The sequence below is a fragment of the Triticum dicoccoides genome, chromosome 4A (assembly GCF_002162155.2).
Source record: "Triticum dicoccoides isolate Atlit2015 ecotype Zavitan chromosome 4A, WEW_v2.0, whole genome shotgun sequence".
NCBI classification, from domain to species: Eukaryota; Viridiplantae; Streptophyta; class Magnoliopsida; order Poales; family Poaceae; genus Triticum; species Triticum dicoccoides.
Window position 1 is genome coordinate 701,075,217 of NC_041386.1, and position 24,262 is coordinate 701,099,478.

Here is a 24,262-nt window from a genome sequence, read left to right on the forward strand (position 1 = left end):
AAACAAAAACAAAATGATTCGCCCCCCTGGCTGCTCGGACCCACCAGCTACATCTTCGCAGGCAAGGAAGTGCCTAACAGTCGGGACACACCTGGTCGAAGCGTACGTAGCGTTGTCCTCCCGGTCGTGAACGTGTACGTACATACTGGTCGATGTAGAGGCACGCACGTGTCGTAGTAGAGGCACGCACGTGTCGTAGTAGAGGCGCGCACGTAGCATGTACACGTACGTACAGCGGCCAGGGTGCAAGAAAGAAAATACGGCCACGTATGTGTACATACGGGCGGGGTCTCGAACACTTAGTCGCGCATACGTACGGCGAGGGCTCGTGTTCATGGGGAGGCAATGGAATGCTTCATGTTCATGGGGAGGCAACGGAATGCATCATGTTCATGGGGAGGCAACGGAATGCGTCTTGTTCATGGGGAGGCAATGGAATGCGTCGTGTTCATCGGGAGGCAACGGAACGCATGGGAGCCAACCGGCTTGGACGGAACAGGCAATGGAAACGAGGCCTGGCGTACCGTAGAACGGAGGAAACGGCCTTGTGTTCGACCGGCCACGTTTGGAACGGGGTCCTGTTGATCAGGAGGGGTGTGGCGTACCGCAAAATGGAGGAAATGGACCTCCTACGGTCGAAATGGGGGTCATGTTGATCGGGAGGGGTGTGGCGTACCGCAAAACGATGGAAACGGACCTCCTACGGCCGAAACGGGGGTCATGTAAATCAGGAGGGGTGTGGCGTACCGCATAACGGAGGAAACGGACCTCCTACGGTCGAAACGGGGGTCCTGTTCATCGGGAGGGGTGTGGCGTACCGCAAAACGGACGAAACAGACTTGTGTTGGATCACTACGGTCGAAACGGGGGTCCTGTTCATCGGGAGGGTTGTGGCATACCGCAAAACGGGACTCCACGGGATACTGTTCATCTCCACCGTCGACCTCCTCCAGCCTCCACGGGCTACCGTCGACCTCCTCTAGCCTCCACGGGCTCCTGTTGATCCAGCCTCCACCGCGCGCTACTCCACCAGCTACTGTTCAACCACCCCGCCACCGTCTACAGTTCATCCAGCCCTCCACCGTCTACTGTTCATCCAGCCCTCCACACCACGGGGTCCTGTTCATCCAGAGGCAACGCCACCGCTCACTGTTCATCCACCCCCCCTGCAACACTCACTATTCATCCAATCGATCGGCTTCAGTTAGTAGCAGTAGCGAAGGAATCGCTCCATCGAGTTCAGTTAACAGCCATCCATCGATCGCTCGGGTTCAGTAACGCGTAGCCTGCAGTGCAATCACTCGGGTTCAGTTAGAGCCCAACGCCTCTCTTGGGTTCAGTTAGAGCCGACGCCTCACACACACGCGCGTAAGTGTATGAGAGAAATGCGCATCGCTCAGCCCCCGACCTCCCACCATAACCGGCAACTCCCCGAAATTTTCCTACCCCTCGCTTCTACCATGGTTTTTTCCATCATGGACGGCCCAAAGAATGTCATGCAACTGCGTCTCCGGCTTGCCCAGGACGAAAAGCCCATTCTGTCATGATTTTTTGTCCTAGAAGTAGGAGCCCACCACATCTATGATGATACCGGGTTCTGTCACAATTATCGTCATAGAAGTGTCATATGTATGACAAAAAAAAATGTTCGGCCCAAAATGTCACGGATGTGTCTTTTTTTTGCAGTGTATGGGACTTGCTAACTTCAACACAAGCATTATTTAAATTTATAATCACCCAACTAGCATGACTTTAATATCACTACCTCCATATCTCAAAACAATTATCGAGTATCAAATTGATCATAGCATCCAATTCACTTCCTATGATTGTTTTTATTATACCCAACTTAGATGCCTACCATTCTAGGACCAATTTATAGAAAATACCATGCTGTTCTAAAAGACTATCAAAATAATATAAGTGAAGCATGAGAGACTACCAATTTCTACAAAATCAAGCCACCGCCATGCTCTAAAAGATATAAGTGAAGCACTAGAGGAAAAACTATCAAGCTCAAAAGATATAAATGAAGCACATAGCATATTATAATAAATTCAATCAAGTAGGATTCTCCCAAAAGGTGTGTACAGCAAGGATGATTGTGTAAAACTAAAAAGCAAAGACTAATATAATACACGACGCTCCAAGCAAAACACATATCATGTCGCGAATAACAAGATAGCTCCAAGTAAAGTTACCAATGAACGGAGACGAAAGAGGGGATGCCTTCCCGGGGCATCCCCAAGCTTAGGCTTTTGCCACCCTTTATTCCGTAGTCCATCAAAGCTTTACCCAAAACTTGAAAACTTTACGACACAAAACTCAACAGGAAATCTTATAAGCTCCGTTAGTGAAAGAAAACAAAACCACCACATAAGGTAATGTAATGAACTCATTATTTATTTATTTTGGTGTTAAACCTACTGTATTCCAAGTTCTCTATGGTTCATACCACTTAATACTAGCCATAGATGCATCAAAATAAGGAAACAACACACAAAAAATAGAATCTGTCAAAAACAGAACAATCTACAGCAATCTGTAACTAACGCAAACTTCTGGAACTCTAAAAATCCTGCCAAAATAGTAAGTCCTGGAAAATTTGTTTATTGATCAGAAGCAAAAATAATCAATGCAAAATCACGTTTCGGTGATTTATTGAATTTTTCCTCGTGAGCGCAAAGTTTCTGTTTTTCAGCAGATCCAAATCAACTATCATCATAGGTTATCCTATAGGTTCTACTTGGCACAAACACTAATTAAAACATAAAAACACATCTAAACAGAAGTTAGATGCAAAATTTATTAAATAACAGCAAGGAAAAATATTGGGTTGTCTCCCAACAAGCGCTTTTCTTTAAAGCCTTTTAGCTAGGCATTGATAATTTTAATGATGCTCACATGAAAGAGAATTGAAGTGCAAAGAAAGAATCATGAAACATGTGACAAAACACATCTAAGTCTAACATACGTCCTATGCATAGGCATATTATAAGCAAACAATTTTTCAAGGCAAGCAAAAGCTTGCATATGCAAGGAAGAAGAAAGAGACGATAGCAATCTCAGCATGACGAGAGGTAATTTAGTAAGATAAAAATTTCTACAACCATATTTTCCTCTCTCATAATAATTACATGTGGGATCTAAAGTCATGACCTCTACAAACCCACTTTTCTCAAAATTTTCATAAGATTGAACATTATCCAAATATGTGGGATCTAAAGTTGACACTCTTCCAAACCCACTTTCAATAATATTGCAAACACTATTATCAATCTCATATTCATCATGGGGCTTAAATAAATTCTCAAGATCATAAGAAGAATCACCCCAATCATGATTATTGCAACAAGTAGTAGACAAAGAAAAACTAGCATCCCCAAAAACTTAGGGTTTTGCATATTATTAGCACAATTGACATCAAGAGAATTTATAGTAAAATCATTGCAATCATGCTTTTTATTCAAAGAGTTATCTTGAATCTCTTCATAAATTTCTTCATCATAATTTTCAGATTCACAAATTGCAAGCAAAGCTTTATAAAGATAATCTAGTGCACAAAACTCACTAGCAATTGGTTCATCATAATTGGATCTCTTAAAAATATTAGCAAGCGGATGAGGATCCATAGATCTTATGTTCTATTTAGCAATAAATAAGCATGTATTCCAACCAAACGAGCAAACGAAAGGGCAAGCAAGAAAGAGAAGACATTGGGAAAGAGAGGGAAAATAAAAAGGCAAGGGTGAAGTGGGGGAGAGGAAAACGAGAGGCAAATGGCAAATAAAGTAAATGCGAGGGAGATGAGTTTGAGATGGGTACTTGGTATGTCTTGACTTGAACGAAGACCTCCCCAGCAACGGCGCCAGAAATCCTTCATGCTACGTCTTGAGCTTGCGTTGGTTTTCCTTGAAGAGGAAAGGGTGATGCAGCAACAGTAGCGTAATTATTTCCCTCAGGTTTTGAGAACCAAGGTATCAATCCAGTAGGAGGCTCCTCAAAAGTCCCACGCACCTACACAAACAAACAAAGAACTCGCAACCAACGCAATAAAGGGGTTGTCAATCCCTTCAAGGCCACTTGCGAAAGTGAGATCTGATAGAGATAAATATATTTTTGGTATTTTGTAATATAGATGCAAAAATTAAAGATGCAAATAAAAGTAGATTGAAAGCTAATATGATAAAATATAGACCCGGGGGCCATAGGTTTCACTAGAGGCTTCTCTCCAGATAGCATAAGTATTACGGTGGGTGAACAAATTACTGTCGAGCAATTGATAGAAAAGTGAATAATTATGAGATTATCTAGGCATGATCATGTATATAGGCATCACGTCCGTGACAAGTAGACCGACTCCTGCCTGCATCTACTACTATTACTCCACGCATCGACCGCTATCCAGCATGCATCTAGAGTATTAAGTTCATAAGAACAGAGTAACGCATTAAGAAAGATGACATGATGTAGAGGAATAAACTCAAGCAATATGATATAAACCCCATCTTTTTAACCTCGATGGCAACAATACAATACGTGCATTGCAACTCTTTCTGTCACTGGGTAAGGACACCGCAAGATTGAACCCAAAGCTAAGCACTTCTCCCATGGCAAGAAAGATCAATCTAGTAGGCCAAACCAAACGGGAAATTGTGTTTCGGTGGCTCCCTGGATGTTTTAAGGGTATGTAGGTATATATAGCAGGAAGAAGTACGTCGGTGTCCGCTCGAGGGGCCCAGGAGACAGGGGGCGCGCCCTGGAGGGGTGGGCGTGCCCTCCTATCTCCTGGTCGCCTTGTTTGCTTCTTGATTTGCACTCCAACTCCTCTGGATCACGTTCGTTGCAAAAATCACGCTCCCGAAGGTTTCATTCCGTTTGGACTCCGTCTGATATTCCTTTTCTTCGAAACACTGAAATAGGCAAAAAAACAGCAATACGGGCTGAGCCTCCGGTTAGTAGGTTAGTCCCAAAAATGATATAAATGTGTAAAATAAAGCCCATAAACATCCAAAAGGGGTAATATAATAGCATGGAACAATCTAAAATTATAGATACATTGGAGACGTATCAATACCGACAGTATATATTTGGATAGTTGTAGGAAGAATGTGTACCTGGGACATCATCGATTTCTTCCGAGCAGGCATTCCGTAAGAAAGAAAGGCAAGCATTTGAAAGGTGAGGCCGATCACCGGACGAAGCCTCGCCACCTTACTAGTGCTGATGTACATGATATGATCATGGATTTGAAGGTAATCTTTGAAAGGGTCCTGGCGGACAACCTGTTCCGAAGGACGCTGACGGACGCGCACCCATGTGGAAGAAGAAATCTATATTTTGGGACCTGCCATATTGGAAAGACATAGAGGTCCGCTCCGCAATCGACGTGACACACGTGATGAAGAATCTTGGCGTGACCCTGCTTGGCTTCTTGGGCATGTATGGGAAGACAAAAGATACACCAGAGGCATAGGAGGACCAGCAACGTATGCACGGAAAAGATGGCATACATTAGGGTCAGGCCAGCTATGCTCTTACCAAAGAAGAGAAGGAAATCTTCTTTGAATGCCTGCTCAGTATGAAGGTACCATCTGGCTTCTCATTGAATATAAAGGGAATAATAAATATGGCAGAGAAAAAGTTCCAGAACCTAAAGTCTCGTGACTGCCACGTGATTATGACGCAACTGGTTCCGCTTGCATTGAGGGGGCTTCTACCGGAAAACGTTTGATTAGCCATTGTGAAGCTATGTGCATTCCCCAATGCAATTTCTCAGAAGGTAATCGATCCAGAAATCATACCAAGGTTATAGAATGATTTGGTGCAATGTCTTGTCAGTTTCGAGTTGGTGTTCCCACCATCCTTTTTGAACATAATGACGCATGTCCTAGTTCACCTTTGCAAAGAGAATAATGTTTTGGGTCCTATATTTCTACACAATATGTTCCCCTTTGAGAGGTTCATGGGAGTCTTGAAGAAATAAGTTCATAACCGTGCTAGGCCAGAAGGAAGCATCTTCAAGGGCCATGAAAATGAGGAGGTCATTGAGTTTTGTATTGACTTTATTCCTGACCTTAAGCCGATTGGTGTTCCTGAATCGCGGCATAAGGGCAGACTAGATGGAAAAGGCACGCTAGGAGGGGATCAAATAATATGTATGGACGGGCATTCTCTCACTGAAGCATGTACACAGTTCTACAGAATTCCGCCTTGGTGGCTCCGTATATGGAGGAACACAAGAATTTTCTACACTCCAAACAGCCGGAGCAGTCTGACGACTGGATTACATGTGAACAAACGAGGACTTTCACTGGTTAGTTGTAGAAACATGCCATGCATGATGGCGATATTGAAGATGACCTGTACTCGCTGTCCCAGTTACCATCTTCGAATATAATGGCTTGCAAAGGGTACGAGATAAATGGGAATACATTTTACACGATCACCCAAGATAAGAAGAGCACCAACCAAAATAGTGGTGTCCGCTTTGATGCAACAACCAACACGGAAAAGGAAACATATTATGGGTACATAAAGGACATTTGGGAACTTAACTATGGAGGTGGTTTGAAGGTCCCTTTGTTTCGGTGCAAATGGGTAAATATGACACGAGGCGGGGTAACAGAAGACCCGCAGTATGGAATGACAACTATGTATCTCAACAATCTTGCGTATGCATGCGAACCATTCGTCCTAGCCAATGATGTGGCGCAGGTTTTTTATGTGAAAGACTTGTCTACCAGGCCGAGAAAAAGAAAAGATAAGGAAGTGAATGGATCATATGATGAGCCAAAGCGCTACATAGTTCTTTCAGGGAAAAGAAACATCGTGGGAGTGGATGACAAGACAAACATGTCAGAAGATTATGAAAAGTTTGATTAAATTGCTCCATTCACAATGAATATTGACCTGAGCATCCAGTTAAATGATGAAGATTTTCCATGGCTACGGCGCAAAGGGACACACGCAAAGAAAAAGTTTCACACCCAAAGATCTGGGATGTGATTGGCTTCAGTATCATCACTTTCTTCTGTGTTTCACACCCAGGAGGGAATCTCTGTAATAGTTAGGGTAGTTATGTGTTTTGGTATTTGAAACGCGAAGAAATTTTATGTGCAAACAAATTCTTTCATGCACTTGCTGATTTTTTAAAGGCATTTGTTACAAAGGCATTTCATTTTTTAAATAACCTAAGCATTACCAAATTGAATATAATGATAAAACATACTAATATTAAACATAGGAAAAAGGAATCACCAAAAAATTTATTTTCAAAGTTAAGTTATTCACAAACTAGTGATTCACACAAATTTCAAATAATTCAAAATTTAAACTATTCAAATTTCAAAGCCTGCTATATAGAGGAGTTCGAAGAAGCAGCCGCGACTGGGTTTATAAACCAGTGTGGCTGCCCTTCGCCCGGCGAGGTGGGACTAAACTTTGTGCCCGTTGCCTGGCAGCGCACCCCTTTAGTACCGGTTGGAGCCACCACCCGGTACTAAAGGGTGGGTCTTTAGTGCCATGTTATAGAAATGTTAGTTATATAGAAATGTTATAAAATTTTTCTGTTTGTTAGTTATAGAAATATTTATAGAAATGTTAGCAATTTTTCTATTTTTAGTTATAGAAATATTAGAATTGTTAGTTATATATATAGAAATGTTAGAAATTTTAGAATTAGTTTAGTTAGATGAATTAGATTAATGTCAAATTGTTAGAATTTGCATGTAGAATTTTAGTTATCACAATCCAATCATTTAAAAAATGTTACTTTTTGCGGGCATATAGTATTTGTTCTCGATGATATGCCCGGCCCACATCCTCACCGTCGACCCGTTCGCGGCGACGTCCAGCTGACCCATTTCCGGGACTGGTCTCCGCCGGGCTGGCACTGGGAGGTGCTACATGGAGGGTCGCTCCGCTTGGTGAGGAACCCCGCCTCGGGTCCCGTCGTCGACCCTGATCTCCTTTGGTGGCGTTCGCGTGTGCCACATTCGGTGCAGAGGAAGCCAGCCCCGCCGGAGGTGGGGCGTCGCCGTGTCATGGAGGAGGCCGAGCACGTCCATTGCTACAGGCTGCTATGGACGTCAGGTTTTCCAATACTTGGCAGGTTCTTTGGGCAGATGACCGAAGATATGATCCTGTGATGGTTCCTTCTTTTTGGGTGTCCACCGCCCACGCCCCTGGAATGGCGAGTGGCCTAGATTCTTCTGTAGTATTCGATCTTTATTAGGTACCTAGCCAATGATGTATTCGATATATAATATTCGAGACGATGTATTTGAGATTATATATTAATCGAGACGATGCATATTATGTACAATATGATTTAGTTTTTCCTTATTGATTGCATCCTTGCATTGTAATTTAAATACTAAATTGTTTTATATTTCTTATGTATTAGTTAAGTAAAAGCTATGGCAGACAATACCGGCAGAGAGAGAGAAGAGGAATTGTTCGAGATCATACGCAGCCCTCACAGGCTAGATGATATGAATGAAGCAGATGACGGCTCCCAATATCTGAACAATACCGGAGAGTGTGATGATAAGATATTCAATCTCGACGACCGAGCTGATGAAGTCATGAACTATGATTATGATTATGATGACGTAGACAATGATTATGATGACACAGACAATGTTGATCTTGAAATAACGAAGACTACCAGCGAGGTATATTTATATAAGCAGGCATCTGGTGATCAGCACATGTTTTTTTATTCAAAGATATATTAACGAATCGGTCTTTCTTCTTTCAGCCCTCCGGATCGAGCAAATCTGCTTCTACAGACAGCAGGACAAAGCGAGGCCCGGGCCAAAAGTTGAAGGAGGGTGTAAAGTACAACATAGACTCCATCAAAGCTAGTGGCGAACCCCTCACACCTAAGAACATTACGAACAAGTGGACTCATCAGTGCGGAGTTTTTGTGAAGGACCAACTCCCGATCTCCATTCAAGAATGGAAAGAGCCAAAAACTAAATGTCCAGATGTTACTTGGGTCGACGACAGAGCAAAAAAAACCTTTGGGCATCTCTGATGGAACATTTCACCCTACCAGATTATTTCACTGATGCAGATGTGCAGAAAGTCAAGGACGCTGCTCTTAAGAAGATGGCAATTGCATTGAACACCCACAAGAAAACTGTATGGGCTAACTACCTCGCAGCAGAAAGGAAGACTCTAGAATTGAAGGGAACAGTGGAGAAGCAAAGAGAACACTGGGCCGCTTTCCTGAAACTCAAGGAATCAGAATTATCTAAGGAACGGTCGATAAAAAGCAAGGCCAATGCCGCAAAAAAGAGACAGTTCCATAGGCTGGGTCCAGGTGGCTACGCGGTGGGAATGCGTAAGTGGGATAAGTCTGAGCAAGAGATGGAGGATGCAGGGGTCACTCCGGTTACTAGGAGCTGACCCCCCAGGTGCAGAACTTGGTTCTATCACTACACCATGACACTACATTCCCTACCGACGAGTGTTGGCAAAAGTCACTTTCGCCGTCCGACTGCAGGTCAGGAAAACTTCTATCAAACTATCAGTTGGTAATACTCTCGTGTGCCGCCCAATAGTCGGTCAGGAATGCTGAAGCATATAGCATCAAACCGTCGGTCGGTAAAAGGTGCACTACTGTCTGACTGTTGGTCGGCAAATAATGCCGACCGACCGTGGGTCGCCAATTGGGCCGTCTAAAATATCCGCGCGGGCGTGCGTGGGAAACTTAGCGCGCGGAGCCCATCCAAATTTTCGGCCACTCATCCCTACAGCCCACACTAATTCCCCCCTATCTCTCTGACCGCTCTCCCTTATCTCTGTCTCTCCCAATCTGAGCGGCGGCGGCGGCGGCTCTCATGCTCTTCCTACACTCTTCTCCCTCAGATTGAGCTTCACCTCGAAGTGGAGGATGGTTTCGCCGCCCCGATGTGGAGGAAGGTCTTACAAGCCAGTTCCACCCCGAAGGGTATGCGGCCGTCGATCTGTGTGCGTCTAGCCATGAAGGGCTCGCCCCTCTCGCGCGCCTCCTCCGCACGGAGCGCTAGCAGCCCACACGGCATAGATCCACTATCCCTGCGTCCGCCTCACGCCTGTCGTAGGTGGCTGCCGCACTATTCCGTTCCTCCCCCCGCCTACCGCACGCGACAGGCCATGCTACCATGCCGTTTTTGTGCAGCCAGACCGCCGCCCCTACCCTCGCGCTCGAGGCAGAGGCTCGCTCTTCATGGTGGTGACTACGCGTTCCTCCCGGTGGTGGCGCTCTGCCCGCTGTGTTGCCTTTCTCCTAGCGGCTGCGCCCTTCCACCCCTACCTCTAATCAGTGAGTCCTTTCTCCTTTTATTTTGATGTGCAACTGTAGGCATGTCTCTATTTATCTGGAATTCCCTCAGATCCCTTTCTGTCAGTTACTCAGTTTGCAGTAGAACTATACACATCTTTCCTAGACTTCCATTAAATTAGTTTTCTTACTAGGTCATAGTTGTTTGATTATTGGCAAGCAATCAGTCTTTACCTATCCTTTTTGCATCAGCAGATTGATCCAGCAACAGAGAGATGAAGCTGCAAAGAAGGGTGATGAGGAAAAAGCCGGTACACCTCTACTCTTTGTAATATTTGGGAGAGAATGACTAATCTAATATTGCCAACATATATTTTTGTTGTCCTTGACCTGGACGTTGATGACACTCTTTTGCTTTCAGTTTGGAGTTGGTTTGCATTGTTTTTTCAAAATAATTTTTCTGAACGTTGTAAATAATAGTTGGTCACAAGTCATATGGGTACAGTGCATCATATCAACTCTGCCCCTACACAATATACATCTCATTAGTCATTACTTATTTCTTTGGTATGATCAGTTGTGAGAAACTACTTGTTTTGTTGTTTTCTGATGTGAACTAAATTATATGGACCTTTCACTCCACTATGTGCTTTTTTACTATAATTGACATGTTTATATGTCATTCTAGAATTTTGTTGCTTCTGTTGGAGCCCAATTTTGAATTTTACGCCTTGCAGAATTTATGACTGATAGGTTACATGCTCGTTCCTTACTGTTTAGGATTCGACATTCGACATTTGGACAAATCATATACTAGAGATTATTATAATAGAAGGTAAACTTACCAAGCGAACAGAGCGAACAATACTCGTGTTAGTATTTTCCAGTGCATTGCCTGCACATTGTGGTCACTACTGCCAATCCATGGAAATTTAAATGTATAGTGATGGATTAAACAAATGGAACCAATATCCTGACTTGCCACTACTATACTGTAGCTTCTGAAACACTTGTATGCACAGATAGTTTCTCTTTTATCATAACTGAAACATTATACAGATAAATCTCGCTCAGTTTTTAAGTGGGGAAGGGAAAGCTTCAAGATATTGCATTTAAAACACTGATATCTATTTGAAAATTAATTCATGTTCATACCTCCTGGATCCTATCATTATCATGTCTCTATTTCTCTTATTCAAGAGAAGCAACAAACAAAGCACTCATATTCAGAGCAGCACATACATTTATTCTATGCTATCAGAAATAAGGCCGTTAATATTCAGATATATGCATGTAAACTTGGCCAGTTACACACACACACACACACACACACACACACACACACACACACACACACACACACACACACAAATACCACGCTGGAAGGTGGTATTCATGGTTGATAGGTGTCGCTATAAGATTGTTCCTCTGATCCATTGCGAGGTATATAAATGATTCGATTTTAACTTTATTTTTTCAGCTTAGTTCACCTAGTGTTGGATAAAAGTTGGACAGATGCACATAGGTAAGTCTTATCCACTGCCAGTGGAACTTTAAATGATACAATTTACCAATTTCAACAATGTATATTAGCAGATTAAGTGAAAGCAGTGTTAGATATGATATGAAATGAACTTAATTCAACCATTCTCTAGAAGAAAGTACCTATTTTGTCATATGGCAATGTTATCTTGTAGAACAACAATAGGGATATGCTAACATTCGACCTTTATGCTGTACTTTTTCCATGATGATTCGCCTATTGTTAATATCCTCTTCTCCAACTGACACATTCTTGCAAGCTATCACAATTGATGAAATATAATTACGAGCACTTAGCTTTTTAGAATTTTATATGCATACCAGAAGATTTATCACAAACATTCAACAGACGGACTTCTTTTTCAACAAGTTGTTTCAAATCCCACTGAGACAAAATAAAAGTGTGCTACTACTAATTACTATACTGGGACAGAATGTATGGTTGATATAAAGGCTACATTGGAATTTTTTAGCTGTTGTGGTGTTCCTAATAACTTAAAACTGCTGCGTGAAGATGAACTAAACCATAGTACTCTCGAATTAGAGAGCAAGAAATTTCGAGTTAGTCTACTATAGATTAATAAAGTTCTTATATATGCTGCAAATCCGTTGCCTTGTGGAGTAATCACTGATATCATGTTTCCATAAGTGGGCTGCTGTAATGACCTTAATTGTGCAAAGCAATGTTTTATATAAATTTTGCTATTCTTTCCAGAGCGCAGGGAAATGTATGAGATGAATCAATTTTCCTATTCTGTTGTTGTTGCTATATTCAGGTGTATGTGGGTTTAAGATTGGCCACTAATTTTTGAACCAGGAGCTTTCCCTCATTAGGAATATAAACTGAAACTTTCCCATTGCCTTGATTCTTTGTAGGAAAGACATACAAGATGACCAGGAACCATGAAGCTTGCAGTTTACGTTAATTGTGTAATGGAGCAGACTATGAATCGTTGGACATGCGTCTATTAGCTATCATTGTGTAAACATATATGGTGTCTCGGTCAAGTGGATATTCTCTGTAATGGAAGACACATGATTTGTAGGACACATATCTATTGGCTATCATTTTGTAAACCTATCCGGTCTCTGGGTCACTGAACCATAAATGTTTCCTCTTAATTGGCTACCTCCTGTTTGTGAGAAGTAATTAATGTGCTATATTTGTTTGGTTTTGGTTTAATATTATTGGAGTACATGCGTGTTACTATAATTGATTGATATTGTGCTGTAATGAGATATATTACTAGACTGACACTGTTTTGGTGAGGCAAATGCCAAATAATTGGTGGGTATTAAATGTTGATTGCCTAAACAAAATGCTGTCAAGCTGTTGGTCGGCAAAACAAACTCCCATCTGACCGTTGGTTGGGAAAGGTCCACAACAGCCCCAATGGATTGTTGGTCGGGAAACAATACGATGTCCTATAGTCAGTTGGGAAAGGCCCATGGCAGCCCAAACAGACTGTTGTTCGGGAATAGCCCATGGTAGGCCCAGCAGAATGTTGGTCGGGAAAGGTACACCATAGCCGACAAGTAGTCGATCGGGATATACATGTCGGTCGGGAAAGGGTTTTCTCGTCCGGACTTTCCCCAATAGAGAATGTCGGTTGGCAATAGTCTTTCCCGACCGACTGTCTATTGGCAAAACTTCTATTCCCGATCGACCTGGCTGTTGGGGATGTAGTGTTGTGGTGTAGTGTATGCGCATGGGGGTGGGGGGGGCGTTGGACCCGAAGACAGGCCTGGTTTCAAAGAAGGCAAGTCTAAAAGGAGCCGAACAAAAGATACTTGACGCAATAGAAGATGCTAGAAAGGGGGTGTTCATGCCCAACAGAGAGAACGATGAGCTTACGTGTGCCCTGGGAAATCTTGAACACCCAGGAAGAACATGAGGCAAGGGCGTTATTCCCTGGTATGAGGGCTTTTTGGAATGGAATGACGACTACAGGACCCGTGCAAGAAAGAAGATGGAGGAGGATAAGAAGAGTAAGCTGGAGGAGGAGAAGAGGAAGCAGGACGCAGAACGCCTTCAAGGCCTAGAAGCAAGGCACGTGGACTGGGCACTCAAATTCCAGCAGCAGCAGCAGCAGATCGACTGACTTAGCCAGGAAAGGGGGTCTCAGCAGCGGCAGCAGCAAGCGGATGATCGTCCAACATTGGATAGCACCGTCCCATCCTTGTTGAGAAGCCGCGTTGGTTCCGCCCCGGGCGACAAACTGCTGGATACATTCCATGTGGATGACATCATAGAGAACACTAACTGTGAGCTACACTCCAAAATGAAGAACATATCCATAAAGGTGGCGGACACCGTTGCTTTTACAATTACCCCCGAAGCAACCTTCCATTGCACCCCGATTCTAGTGGGCTATGCTCGTGTCTTGGTTAATGAAGTGGTGGACCCATATTCGGGGTTACAGCTTGACATTGCTGGAGGTGACGACGGGCGCACACTGGGAGAGGCCATACATCGTATCATCGTATGGAGAAAGGATTGCATCATCTTTCGAAGTTCACTGACACTGCGTCTGTTGACTCCTCCTCGAAGTCCGCCACCGAGTCAGCAGACTCCCGCTCCTCCAAGTCCACGAACGCGTGAGCCGACTCCTCCTCGAAGTCCGCCACCTCCTCCAAATCCACGAACGCATGAGCAGACTCCTGCTTCAAGTCCAACACAGCGTCAGGCCACTCCTCCTGTTTCAAGTCCAACACTGTGTCAGGCCACAACTCCTGCTTCAAGTATGGCACAGCGTCAGGCCACTCCTCCTGCTCCAACTAAGCCACATCAGCCGTCTCCGCCGTCTCAGCAATCGCAGAAGAGACGCGCCGCATCTATGGTGCGTAGCGGTACGAGTCGAGGTAGTACAGGAAGTACAGGCGGAGACAAGCGATATAAATATGGTCCAAGCCTCGCTCCTCTTCCTCAGAGGCCTTACGACATGACCGAGGAGCAAAACGCAGCCATAGTGAGGGCCCAAGTGGACGCCCATTTTGGACCGAAACCGGACTCAGACTATTGACCACTTTATTCATATGGCAAGAAAAACAGCTCCCAAGCCTGTTGACTCAGACTATGAGCGCCAACTCAGGAAGCTACATCAAGCACGACTAAAGAAGGAAGCGAGCTCGAGCTTGAGCCAACAAGATGTTGTCAAAAAATACGGGAAAACCATTCCCCAGCTGGGAGAATAGGCGGCACAATCGATCCCCTCGCTTGTTGTGCCAACAACACATGAGAGTACGCGCGCCCAATATTATTGTGGGCCAACCGTTAACGTTCCCTAGCTGGGCGATGTGGTAATAACCGAGGAGCATATGATGCAGGCTGAAATGCTCAAGATCACTGTTGGAAAACTCCTCGAAATCGAGCCCATGTCTCCGTTTAGAGAGGAGGAAATAAAACGGAAATATGTCCGGGGCCAACCTTTGGTTGAGCCAGACAAGGTCAAGAACCTCCCAACGAGAATGTATGAATTGCATCAATGTTACATGAACATTACCAAGATTTCCAATTGATAGTCCCTCATGGTGAATGTCAAGGAGGAGCATTACTTCCATGAGAAAGCTCTGTCCGTTGAGTATTCAGAACTATTTTAGTTATACAATCAAGACGCACTCGATCATCAAATCTATCGTCAGTTGCTATTATCTGTAAGTGATTTCTTTCTGTAATTTAAGTCTCAAGTTAGTTGTAGTGATCATTTTGATCAATCATTACATGTAATTATCCTCACTATATTCTTTTCAGTGGTATTATATGCAGGATGAAGATGTATGAAATGAAAAAATCTGGACGCTATGGCATTGGGTTCATTGACCAAAATACCATTAATGAGTACAAATGGAATCTTCAAAGTTGTCGAGTAAGTTTAGAGGAAAGCATGCTAGAGTTCTTCAAGCGCCTCAATACCAATGAAGATATACTACTTTCTTACAACTTCCTGTGAGTCGCATTGTCTTGTACTACACATTCTATTTTTTCTTACTAGCTTGCTAGATGTTAATAGTTAAATGTATAGGGTTTACGGTAGTTGATTAGTGTTATGCACATGCCCGCTTAATTAAGACATGCAAACGTGTGTGCATGCAGTTTCCACTGGATCTTGTTAGATATTAAAGTTGACGAAGGAAAAGTTGAAGTACTGGACTCACTACTTAAAAAAGAAAGTGACTACACCATCTTGAAGGGGATAGTCAATAGGTAATTTCAATCATTATTAACTATATCTCAGCCTATTTAGTTTGTCATTTCCTGATATGAACTATTTAATAACCCCTTTATTAATTTTCTTTGCCGGCGGGCAGGGCTTGGGCAAAGTTCATCAAGGTGACTCCAGGCAAATGGGCAAAAAAGCTGTTCTGGTATCGACCAAAGGTAAGTAATTAAGTAGTACTAGTTAGCTAGCTAGCTATCATCTCTTTAATTCTTGTTTCAATACCATTAATTAATTCTCATGCTTGATTAATCATTATCTGATTCAATTCCATTCTCGTAAAGGCCCTGAAGAGGCGCCGGGAAATGATCTGTGTGCATACTACTTTTGCGAGAACATTCGCATGATGGCGTCTGAAAGGAGCAGATCTCAAAGACAGGACTGGGTACGTTTGTCAGAACACTATTCACACCATTATCGATATCTAGTCACACAACTAATACACATGCATATTGATCTCCTTCTTAACAGTTAAGAGAGGTGCGGGTGCAGTTCCTACCAACGGACCGCATACTAGCACTTCAAGAGGAAATAGCGGGATTTTTGCTCGACCAGGTCATAGATCCCAAAGGAGAATACTATTACCCTCTACCGCCCCCATGAACCACTTGTCATCGTGCTCCGAAGGCACCAAGGCAACATGTAGGAGAAATTGTATATATATATATATATATATAGGGCTGGACTATTCAGTTACTAGTAACAGAATAATATTCTGTTAACCCTCGGCCCTATAAGGGCGCGACGCGCATACCAGCAGAATCTCCCCGACCCGCCCCCAACCTACCCGCCTCCTTCCGCCGGAGGCAGTCGTCGCGGGCGAGCGAGCGACGGCGGCAGCCGGAGCGAGGGAGCCTGTGACGCCGTTATTGGCCGCCGACGAATCCACCTCCTTCCAAATCTCCAATTCCCCATACCCTTCGTCGCACTTCTCGTCATTTTCTCCCGACCAAGAGCGCCGGCGACCCTGCTCTTCTTGCTCCTCCGGACCAAGTGTGTCACCGGTCCCGCTCCTCTTCCTCCTCCTGGCACCGCCCGCCGCCGCCTCCCGCCCCATGTGCTACCACCTTCCTCCACCCCAGCACGACCGCCGCCTCCCTTCCCGCGCGTTGCCGCCTCTCTTCCCGTGCGCTGCCGCCTTTCTCCACCCGAGCGCCATGGCCGCCTCTCTCCCCGCACATCGCGGCCTTCCTCCACGTCAGCATCGCCACCTCCCTCTACACAAGTGTCCAGGCACCTTCCTCCTCCGCCAGCGCCTTGCCAGGCTCCTGCCTGTCCTGCTACCGCCTCGCCAGTGGCTTCCTCCCCGTCTCATCCCGTCGTCGGGACACCTCGGTTCAGCCGCCCCGACCGAATCACCTCCCTCTATACCGGTCATCATCGATGGAGCTCGCCCCCATCCTCCTTCTCGAGCCGACCCACGTCCTTGCCCCACTCCCATCCGCCAGCAGTCCTACTTCTCCATGACAACGAGGACAACGTGGTCGTGCGTGCTCTGTCGTGGCGTGCTCGCTGTCCTTTCTCTCACCCTCTAAGACGAGGAGCAGCAGCTGCTGGCCGCAATGTCGCCATCTCCTCTATCCCTCTCTTAGATGCTCTCTGCCTAGCCTCATTTCACTCCGATTCTTGGGTGCACAACCCCTGTTCGATGAAAATGCTGGCTGAAAAGGTAAAAATCTTCCATATGTACGTATTGCATCAGTTCTTCTATAATTATGGTGACAGTTCGATTGGCTAGAGAAAAAAATAACGGTTTTCCCATATGTTAATGTAGTCCGCTCCAAATCAAAATTAGTGTTTGTTCGAGGCAATTCACTCATTAAAGAGATACATCATTCCTACTGTGCGTGTTAATTGTTTGTTAGAACAAATACTGATTATGGTTCCAGGACTGGAAGTTTGAGGAATAATTTGATGCTTGTTGAGCTATTGGAATGGGAGTCACTTTTATAGTATAATATTGTATTAGTGGTGCTAATCTGTCTCAGTTCAACTAGTTAAATTGTCTCCTTATACCTAGATGTGCTAATCAGTTTGACTGCCTCAGTTCAACCAGTTAAATCGTCTAGGTTCAAATATATTTACTGTGCCAAGAACAAATATTAGTTAATCCTTCTTCCACTTCCTCCCAAAGAAAGTAAAGCTATAAAAAGATTATGTGTTTCCCCCTTGCATAACAAATCATGGGACAACTTCTACTCGCCTGGCTAGCGTGAGCATTGAAATAGAAAGCATGGTACATCAGGAAAAGTTGTCGTTGCCTCCCCACAGCGCCGCCTCCTTCCCCAAACATAGTACATCTTATGTTTCTATGTTGTCAAATAAAAGCTAATGTACGGGTGATGTCCAGTTTATTCTTTTAGTTCAATTCAATATCTAAAATTTGTTCAGTTTAATTCTTATGCATCATCCCGACAACGCATCGCGTAGCCACCGACCTCCTCTGGTTGGGCCGCACCACCACCGGTCGGTCCACAATGGTTGCTGGCAGTCGTCCAAGTTGAGAGCTGATGGTAGTCCTCTGCATGTGTTTACGACACTCTCACGGCAATCTCTCTCTCAGTTTGCTTTTGCTATTAAAATGCGTACACGTGTTCTGCTAATTGAGTAGTTGGGAAGATGTGAAAAAGAACACGCTCTTTAGGTGTTCAGTACAATTTATTGTTTTTGTTCAGTTCAAAAAAAAATCTTATTTTAACTTTGTTCTTATTCATCTAGAGATTTCATATTGATTGTTTGTATTGCTTGTACCGGTTTCGTTCATGCATGTATGTATCAGTTCAATGTTTTGAGATAGCTCAGATTACTTCCAACTGTGAAGATTGACATGCATATTTGGAGATGAGATTTGTAGGTACTAGTTTGGCACTGTATCTAACCCGTACTAAAATATTTCAGTAGTTCAACAGAGGTGCGAGGTTCAGTTCGACGGTGACGAGCATTGGAGTCTCTCCTCCCCCTTGCCGCGCACACGGGCCAGGCTGTCAAGCACCTCCTCGAGTGAGAGGCCGACGAGGCCCTACCATCTCTCGGTGATGGCTTGCCGGCACACCCTGCAGATTCACCTCTCACCATGGGACAAAATCTTCATGGATGAACTAGATCGTCGCCTACAAACTCTGCTCCAGGTCATCTCCCTCCTCTATTGTTCTTCCATTAAAAGTATTGTAGAATTTTTAATTAGCTTTCACGCGTAAAGAAGCATCAAAAGCGATGCATCATTGACATTAATCCTGTAACAAAAGAGTACATATGAGAACCTGCTCTTGGTACAGAACAGCATGCACTCATACACTTATTTAAAAAAAGTGAATTTCAGTTCAGAGCACTGTCCCGGGCAGCCGCAGCGCCCCATCTACCCTGGCTCCCACACCACCGCACCATCTCCTACCGGCGGGGGCTCCGCCGCCGGAGCGACCTGGCCATTCACAGTCACTACCCCTGTCCGTTCACCTGTACAAGATGTCCAGGCCAAGGTATGTGCTTGCTCGTGTCAAGTGATGAAACAGAGAGGGCTGGATGAATGGACGCTAGCTCGGATGTATTGCTTAGAAGTGGTGTTTGAACCCATTTTGAAGAGTGAAATCCATAGATGTTTTTGCATGGTTATACATAAAAAACCAAAATTTTCAGTTTCACCTTTGTGTGTGTTTGCAGATCATCTTACATGTCAAGCACAAAACTGACACCCCTGGTACCCACCGCGAATTATTTTAGTATGGTGCCTTATTGAGTTTGTACTCTTCTGAATTTTGGTTACCACACCCCATTCTGGTGGTTCAGATATTCATTTTCGAGAAGTACTGAAAATAAAAATTAAAAGCTCGTCCATCAAAAAGGTTCACATAGCATTATATTGTTTCACATGGTATTGTCCAGTAAGTACATTTTCTATAGTTGGTTTATGTACTAAACTCATTATTAGTTTGGTTTGTATTATTTTGTCAGTTCATGAAAAAACACAAAATAGTTGGGTGCGTGCGCAAAAATATCATCAGTACACGTTTCAAAATTATGTAAGTTCAATCTGTGTGCTGCTACAAAATTGCACTTCTTGTCCAGTACTCACTTTGATATATATTTAGGAATTAACTTTGTTAACTTTGGCATCCCCTGACGCCTCACGCCCCTGGAGAGGCCACGCGCTGTGTCCAGTAGGGCAACTCTGTTGACACCGACGCCGTAGTCCTCCAGTGTCACCCTTCCCGTCCCTGTCCAGGTATAGGACACACACCAGTCCAGCTCTTCCTCGCTTCTCCGTCCAAGCTCCTCGTGCCATGCTTGATGGTCATTTCATCAGTATAAAACATAAATTTCTTTCAGTTCTGAAGGTGGAAAGTTCTAGGAACATTGTTGTGCAAACCAAAAGTGTGTCATGGATGTTCTCTTCACAAATTTTTTGTTTTGGAGTAAATCAACATCGCTTGTTGACACAGTAACTTCTAATTTTTTGCACTGGATTTGGAGATATGAACAATGATTGATTTTGATCAGTACTTTGTTGTTTGATATCTTTGAAACTAGGATGACCTCGCCCTTCATCTGCTTCTCTTTTCCAGCCGCATCCAGGACGACCGGGACTTGCTGCCACTAGCTGTTGGTGCACCTCCTGTTAGCTCCTAGTTGTTACCTAGTGTGCTTGATGCTACTGCTACAAAGAAGGTAATAAAATAATATTCACTACTGCTATTGTGTTGCAAGTTCAGGAATTGCGTCTGATGTTGTGCGGGCATGCATGTTGTGTGCTCTGTGTTTGTTATTTGTGTGAGATGTGAGCCCAATCCGCTCAATCTCGTCATGCTCCGGAGCATGCTTCAGTTCAACAAAAATCTCCGGAAAAGTTCAGGGTACTTTGCATTTATGGGCTAAAGTAGATTATTTTTGTAATGCTACATCATCAGCTATAAAAAATTAGCTTAAGTCCTCTCTAACTCTTTTTTGCATCTCATATGCCAGGCCATGGATTACGCCCAGCACGTCGTTTGAAATTGAGCCAGGATAGAGGTTGTTGGACATTGTCGTGCACACCGTGAGAAACTGTGGTCGTTGGCCACCCCTTCGGTCAGTTGACTTTCCTTAGTTTGAACTATTGAAAATTGAATTGTTGAATTTTGAAATGAACCGTTGAAGACAAGCTTCATTAGATTTTGTGTTTGTGCTTGTAACACAATCAGTTCAGATCTTGATAGACCACAAGTTCAAGTTCTCTAGTATTTGTAAAATGCTGGTAGCAGTACTAGTATTTACAAATTTGTAACCTAAAAACTAAGCTTGCATCTTGTTACTTCTATGGAAGCACTGACCTCATAATTTTATTGGACCAACCACTAACCTGAGATTTAGACATGGTGCTCAGTGTATTCTCTCCATCTTAGTTGTTCTTGCAGTGCTTATAAACTTGACTTCTTTGCTGAATCCAGCCCGAACTAAAGCCTGTCGGCGAGGGCCAACCACTGTTGTCTGTCTACCTCTTTCCCCGGTGAGCCGATGCTCTTCTACTCTTAATGCTTGAGCTGCCTGCAATTCTTTTCCCTGCTCGAAAATTCCCAAAGCATCAGTACTTTGTATCAGGATACACCATGTTATTTCTGCAAATTTCCATTATGCTTATATGTCCAAAATGTGCACATTTAATGCTTTTTATTTGTTGTAGTGCAGAGAAGTTACCCTATTGTGGGCTGACCATGAGGCTCCTTCTCCACGTCGACACAACTGCAGGACCAACGTGCTACTGACCATGCAGGCCTCCTCAAGGAGCTTGTGTCCAATGATACCGAAAGGAAAAATGGAGTGAAAGTGCTACTGCTCTAGTTTTGAACTTCTTATTCAGTCATGTTATTACTGAGTGAAAAATGGAGTGAAAATGTATTGCAATTGATCTCTCTTAGACCTTGGCAATCCTCTATTTATCCTTTGTTTGCTTGGTTTTTTGGTCTGTAATTCAAGAACTTGAACCTTCGTAATTCGGTTTTTGGTTAATTTGTTATGCCCAGTGCAAACCATTAAATCTGAAGAGGCTACTAATAGCGAGAAAATGTGCAGTCGGTGTGGTGTATATGTAATTCATGTATGAATGTGCAGTCGGTGTGGTGTATATGTTATTCATGTGCATGTATTGTATGTGTGAAAAAAATTATATATATGATGAGATGATTGCTACTTCTTCAAAGAAGTTATACATGACAGCTTGTTGTGCGTGCAAGAATAAAAAATGGTTTGAATAAAAAATATTGATCAATACAAAATAAAAACAATGATAGTTTGTAAAATAAAAGATGGTTAGCTTTTGGTATTCTGTGACGTTGGATGTCCAAGTTTGGATGTCCAAGTTCTGCAACTGATCCGTCCAGATGGGACAACGAGATCAGTACGATGTCCAAGTTCTGCAACTGATTCGTCCAGATGGGTCAACGAGATCAGTCCAACAGGCGCCCATATTTTCGAAAAACATAGCATTCAGTTCAGCGATATAAACCATGCGAGTTTGGGGACTATGATACAGTAAACCGTTGAAAACTTATGAGAAAAAATTTACCCAAAAAACAGAGCAAAAGTCTAGTTAGTGAAAACACATTTAGTACAAATCGATGCAAACATCAGTACAAGTACTCTTGTTTTAGAACCATTCAAAATTATTCTACCAAAAACATCTCAGTACAAACATACACATATATTAGTACGAGTACTCAATTTTCCAGACAGGAAAACGACAGGTCCGTTCATAAAGGAAAAATGGTTGAATTAAAAATATTGATCAGTACAAGTCAAAAATGGTGGTCCGTTTGGAACAAAAGAAATGACAAAAATTCAAGTTGTAAAAGTTCAAGCAAAAAGAAACCCCATGCAATTCAAATGAGAAAAGTACAAGTCGTAAAATAAGAGAAGTTCAGAACATCATTGTAAAAAAAGTTTAGTTCAAAAAAAATAAAAAAACATATCTTTTTGAAAAAAATATCATTCAGTTCGATGATATAAACCATGCAAGTACAGGGGCGACGATACAATAAACCATTGAAAACTTATGAGCAAAACAGAGCAAAGTCTAGTTAGTGAAAACACGCTTAGTACAAACCCATGCAAGCATCAGTACAAGTACACTTTTTTAGAACCATTCAAAATTACTTTACAAAAAATAGCTCAATACAAACGTACACATATATCAGTACGACTACTCTATTTTTCAGACGAGAAATCAACATGATCTGTCATGCCGTATTCAAATTACTCTCAAACGGTTGCGAAGTAGAGAAAACGTTTAACATGACTATGTTTCGCATTTTCGATAGCTATCCAACGGTATATTATTTGCCATATTTCGACAAATTTTAAAAAAAATCACGTTCAAAATTAAATTTGACCGTATTCGAATTCGTTTTTAAACCGTGAAGAATTAGAAAAACATTTATATACAAAAAAGTTGTGCATTTTCCATAGCTTTCCAACGCCGTATGGTTTGCGTCAATCCGACGAACCATTTGCAAAAAATCGCGAAAATATGTTTTGCCCAGAATTTCACCGTTTTTCAATTACTTTTAAATCATATAGAATTAGAAAAAACAATACATATATGGAAGATGCGTATTTTCATCAGCTTTCCAACGCCATCTTATTTGCTCAATTCTGACAAACGGTTTGAAAATTGAGTCCAAAATACGATTCACGTTTTCGGTTTGAAAAAATGGTTTTTTCAAAACTGCTCTTAAACCATAATGATTTTGCAAAAACGTTCAATATACTTGAAATATGGTTGTCAAGAGCTTTCCAACGATATATTACACGCCCCGTTCCGACAAAAAAATTACAAAAAGTTTTTGAACTAAAGAAGACGATGTGTTAAACAAAACTGGAAGCATCAGTTCAACCGCTTCGAAAACATCAGTACAACCACCTGAAACCGTCAGTTCAAAAAGGGTAACAGAATAATATTCTGTTACGCGTAACAGAATAGCCTAGATGTATATATATATATATACACATGTGTATGTGTGAATAATTAATGGTGTTGGTTGTGAGACATTCGATGATATATATTTATATATATATATGCGGTTCTACGAGAAAATCTATTTATATATATGCTTAACGTGTACAATATGTAGTATCGTAAAATACCACCAAATAAAGAAGAATTAAATGGAATACACAAAATTAATGGAAAATAAAAAATAAAACCAACCGCCCCCCCCAAACATTTAGTACCAGTTGGTGTTGCCAGCCAGTACTAATGGTC

General features: G+C 42.9%; 1 long non-coding RNA gene across 1 annotated transcript; it reads left to right on the forward strand.

Moving 5' to 3' along the window:
* The first annotated feature begins 9,787 nt into the window (after nt 1-9,787).
* LOC119288011 lies at nt 9,788-12,961 on the forward strand. Its single transcript, XR_005141069.1, has 3 exons — nt 9,788-10,315; nt 10,529-10,584; nt 12,692-12,961. It is a non-coding gene; the product is annotated as an uncharacterized LOC119288011 (long non-coding RNA).
* The last annotated feature ends 11,301 nt before the right edge of the window (nt 12,962-24,262 follow it).